The 5,360-nt window shown below is 34.4% G+C and overlaps 1 long non-coding RNA gene across 1 annotated transcript; it reads left to right on the top strand.

The window, feature by feature from the left end:
• The first annotated feature begins 363 nt into the window (after window positions 1-363).
• On the top strand, window positions 364-4,088 carry LOC149919434 (uncharacterized). Its single transcript, XR_016463574.1, has 3 exons — window positions 364-436; window positions 543-670; window positions 3,790-4,088. It is a non-coding gene; the product is annotated as an uncharacterized LOC149919434 (long non-coding RNA).
• The last annotated feature ends 1,272 nt before the right edge of the window (window positions 4,089-5,360 follow it).

Raw genomic sequence — 5,360 nt, 5'->3', positions numbered from 1 at the left:
TCTGTTTTACTGAAACTACCTATTACTCAGCATACCTGAGCTAAAACCTTTGAATTCCTCTTAGGATCTCATCAGTCGTAGCTTTATCTCAGATCACTGGCTATGGCATATAAAAAAAAGGAAGAGAGAGAATAAAGTCACCACCAAATTTGCTGTCAGATTATTTTAAGACACTCAGTTCCAGTCAGTTAAACTGACTCAAAAACATTCTAGTAGAAAAACAGTATAGTGGAAATGAACTTAGTGAACTCAAAAGAAAAACAACAGCATCAGACAATGTAGACTGCTTCCCTGAGCTTCCTGTCATACAGTTAGTCCCTAAATCCCAACAGAGCCAGTGAAGGCAAACAACATTGTATAAAACAAACACAGAAGTCTGGGTCTTTCCTGTTTTTCATAATGAGGTCACCTGAAAAATAAGCTAGATATATCTCAGGTGTTTTTTTTGTTGTTGTTGTTGTTGTTGTTGTCGTCTCCTGCAGCTGTTATGCAGACAAAGGAAGAGTTTTCTTTCCTGTTATTTATTTATTTATTTTTAGCAGATCCTGGCCATGTCAACACTGAAGAAAAAGACAGAAAACATGAAATGTTGGAAAATGCAGACAATTTCTCCTTACACGGGTCATCGATGCTATGAGTCAGAAGAGGAAAATGGAATTCAGGATGCTGGGTAAATATTAATATTATTCACAAATGAGTTGTAAATTTCCCTGTTAAAAAGGTAACAAGAAGTTTACATGAGATGTTTGAATGGCACAGTATTATTCATTACTTGTTGTCTAACAATACCATCATTAAAGATAATTGCATAAATGAAATAATATCCAACGCATTGTACTACTGACTGCTATCCCACTCAGCACAATTTTTTTAGGTCAGTTAGCAAAATAAATAAAAAAATAAAAAAAAAATCCATGCAGTGCAGTCTTGAACAATTTATATTTGATTATAACAGTTACATGCAGGGGAAATTATTTAGGAATTTTGAGGGACTTTGTCAAAACAATTGATTCACAAAGCATGCTCTTTTCTCGTGTGAATTTTTATCTGTAGGAAATACAGCCTAACTTCAGATGTGTTTTGCAATATAAAAACTGCTGCATACTAGGAGATTGTATTTAGTATATCATACCATCTCTGTTTTAAAATTACTACTTTGTAGGACTTTGCAAGCTGATACCAACAAAGTTTAGCACAATATTACTCAGGAACTGCTTGTAATTGAGTGTGGTATCTATGATAGCATAACTTCATGCACTTTAAAAGCAAAATACTATATAAAGTACTATATAATACTTATTATGAAACAGCAAGTTAATAAGAAGCTGGTGGTTTGTTTGTTTGTTTGTTTGTTTGTGGGGGATGTTTTTTTTGTGTGTGTTTTCTGTTCATTTCTTTTGTTTTTCTTTTTCTTTTTTCTTTTTCCCATTTCATCAATATCACTTCTAGAAACTTCTTACTCAGGAAAAATGCCATTGGACATATATATATTTTATAGGCACTAGAATTCAGTAATTTTTGAATGGAAAATATATATATATATATATATATATTTATAAGAGATTATATTACACTTGTAACATTGATCCAGGATGCAAATGATCACTTGAAATAGGGTACATTATCCAGAAGCAATTGCAAAATGATGTGGCTGTTGAAAAAGCCCATGCACAATGCCACAACTTCAGTGTGGCATCTTCTTTTGGTCATTCATGTAAGCCAGATCACTTTTGAGCCTATGTTCACTTGTCTCTGAATGTGTTAGCAATTTGTGTGCTGAAGATGAGTTTGTTTTATAGTTCCTATCCTAAAGCTGATAATCAGTTGTGTAAATTCCTCAGCATCTGAGTCTGTGCATGTGTTAGGCAAATTTGTGTTTACTTTTAAACAGTGTGCATAACTCCAGATAGAATGCAGTAAGGATTTCTTTCTGTGTAGAAACTTCAGAGCTGAAAAGGAAGATTTTCTTTTTTTCCCATACTAAAACCATTTGATTTGTGATCTTTACATAATTGCTTACGAAAATGACATTTGATAGTAATAATGTAAACACATCCAGATATTTCTATGAAATTCCTCACTTTCATTTCTGCTAAGCAAAATAAGAAGAATTTGTAGTAATTTCCTTTTAATTCTTCATAGCAACTATGTATTTTTCCCTTTTTGAAAGATGAACAAACAAAACCCTCAGTGCATCAGAGGCGATCATGTTCATTAAATTTTAAACCACAAATATATGCAGACATTTACTGCTTGATTGGATTCTGAAAGATTAACTTAGCATATGAGCTGCAAGTTCAGTTAGATGACTCAAGTGGTTTACATGTCCCTGATTTATTGTTCTCCAGGGACAAAAGGGAATTGAAATTTGACAGACAGGGTACACTGTACCCACTTAACTAGCAGAACATTAATTCCCAGAAGTCAGAACATATGCATTACAAGCAATACATCTTTTCATTTTGTTTTGTTTTTAAGCTGTATACTGATTAAAATAGCACAAACGATATCTGAATACCTAAACAATTCCTGTATTCTGAACTAGTGCACAGGAAAAGGAAATGTGTTTGTCCAAGAAGCACTTAAAGGAAGGCTTAATGGTATGCTTGATATAAGGCAACTTACTAGTCAAATCTTTCGAACTCTTAAGCAGCATAGGTCACTGAGTAGCAGAAGCAATAGCAACATACTTTTCTGGGAAGAAAAGACACAAGATAAAGAATGTGTGAGTTGTAGAGATAAACTAAGTTACGATATGAGAACATCTGTAAAATGTGATACAAAACATGCTTATCATACCAAGTTATCTGTTTCCCTACTGCGCTTCCCTAATTGCAGTAGCGAACTCCTGGCCATACTGTCCTATGAGGGAAAGATCACTATTTAAGTACAGTTTAGACTTCTGATACTCATTTGTACAGCTAAATATTTATTTCACATTCATAAAATCACTTATACAGCCTTTAAAATTAAAAGCCTTTCAAATCTGCATATTTTTAGTAGAAAGTTTTCTTTTCATAAAGAACTGCAACATCAAAAGTAAAGCTTTTTATGGAACTAGGGAACTGACATTATGAGAGTAGTAATTCCAAATAAATTAGATTGATTTAATTGTGTTGGTAAATTCTAATTAGATCCATGTATCACATAGTACCTTTAGAAAATACAGTGTACTTATGTTTTTACATGTACTCAATGTGTAGACACACTTGGAGTCCTTTCTCATCACAACTAAAGCAGTTTTATATCATGAAATTATTTGGAATGGGCTATAACTGAAGGAAAGCTATCACTGACAGAATGAGCCCTCTAAGCTCTGTTCTCTCCAGTCTTGCTCAAGCAACCAATAAAGCAATTACAAGTTTCTATGTCTTCAACTACTTTTCCTGCAGCTACTTCCTTTTTACTTCTTTTAAAGGATATGAGTACTTTTACAATACTTAATCTCTGTTTTGCCCGGAAGGTGGAGTGTTTGCTGTAGGTATACTGATTTCTGGACATTCTTCCATCCATGGGGTGTTGGGTTTAGGAATCCCATTTCAGCTACATACACAGCTTATACTTAGTGTAAGTGTAAAATGTTTGGACTAGATACCTAAAGATTTACTGTTGCCAATAAAAAACAGTGTTTTTCTAATTTCACTACCATAATTTCTACTGAAAACTCCATTTGCATCACTCTATGTTTAGACTCCAAGTAAATGAAAGTTAGTAATTTAGTGCTGCGAATGTGCCTCGCCATTCTAATTAGCATGATACTTATTATAGGCCTTCTTTCTTTCTTTCTAGATAAAAATATCCCAGAGAAACAAGTGTCACACATTTTTGTGAAGAAAGGAAGAGAGAGGACTTACACAACCTATATTACATAAATTACTCTCTATTTTTAATAAAAACTGTGAACTGTAATTTAAAGCCAAAATACAGTTAACCATTTTCCATTGCAGTTGAACTGTATTAACACTTGCCTTGACTCCTTCCTCTGGGACACTGCAAGCATTGTTACAATTTAATGGTATGTCCCTCTGTTTCAGGAAGGACATACCTCCCAAGTCTCACTGTCAAATAAGAGCTTGTCAACATCCCTTAATCACTGCTATTATTAGGAAGGTAAAATGTATGAACTCTGTGGACTGTAATGTCTATTGTCCATATTAGTTTGCTAAAGTTCAGTTGTACTATTAGGAAATAAGACTAAGATTTAATTGAGAGAAGTTTTTTTGTCAGGTCTCTGAGATTATTTGTCATTGTTTGTAATGAATTTTGTACAAGTTTTTTGAAGTTCCAAAATGCCAGCACAAGAGTTGTATGCTAAATAAAGGCGGAAAAATGTATCTCACTGAAAATAAAATAAACTCAAATTCCCCAAACGCTGTAGAAGCACAGAAGAATACAAGAGGCATTTACATCCTGGGAAAGACAAGGACTATGAGTTTGTCAGAAATTAGACACATCTCCCGTTCCTAGTGCATTGTTGTCTACCCTGGTGAAAAATTACTTCTAAGAACTTTGGCTTTGAAATTGGTTGAATTGCACATGTACTGAGAATACAATATCTAGGATGCCTTGGAATGTTTTCATTGCAGCCAAGTAACAACTGCTACTTGGAACCCAGTTTATGAAGAAAGGAAAGCTCTTCTACCTTGTATCTAAAATTCAGAAGAGTATTCAGTAAGGAATGTAGCTGGGGAAGAGTCAAGGGGATTTTTGAGAAGACGAATAGATCAGAGAGATTTTTTTGTCACAGAAAATAAGAAAATTCTTGGTTAATTTGCTTTTTAAATTATTACTCACACCATATCTCTTTCCATTAGATAAGTGGCATATATATGCTGGTCCTTGAGGAACACACAGTTCATATTTTCATTGCTATGATGTGCCAACAATCCCTTTGTTATCATGTAAGCATGATATAACTCCTGAGTGAGGCTCTTGGACAAAGGTACATCACCTGTCCTGACATAACAGCTTACCCCAAGGTGTTCAGCTCCTTCCTATTGCCTCTCCCCTGATAACATGGCTTCTTCTCTTTATGTACTTCAGTTTTACTGGCTTGTTAAATGCCAGTTTAGTTGGTTGAGTTAAATTTCTCCTCCATTTGTGAGTTTGGCATGCCCATGGGGATAACTGCAAGACACATCCAGTGCAGGAGAAAAGAGAAAAATGCTGAGTAAAGACAGAGGAGAGGAAGAAACTTCCTCTCCCAACCCAGACTACCTAGGTCTCTCAGAAAATAATGCCTCCTATTGATTTTCATGTAAACAGCAGCAGATACAAAGAATACTATAACATTGTTTGATAGAGAAAATTCTCAGCTACAAAAAACTTTCTTCCAACATAGTCACCACCATAAGGTGAGC

Source organism: Phasianus colchicus, chromosome 1 (genome assembly GCF_987193195.1).
Source record: "Phasianus colchicus chromosome 1, bPhaCol1.hap1.1, whole genome shotgun sequence".
Lineage (NCBI taxonomy): Eukaryota > Metazoa > Chordata > Aves > Galliformes > Phasianidae > Phasianus > Phasianus colchicus.
Note: the sequence above shows the minus strand (reverse complement) of the source record. Positions and strands in the feature narration are given on the sequence as shown.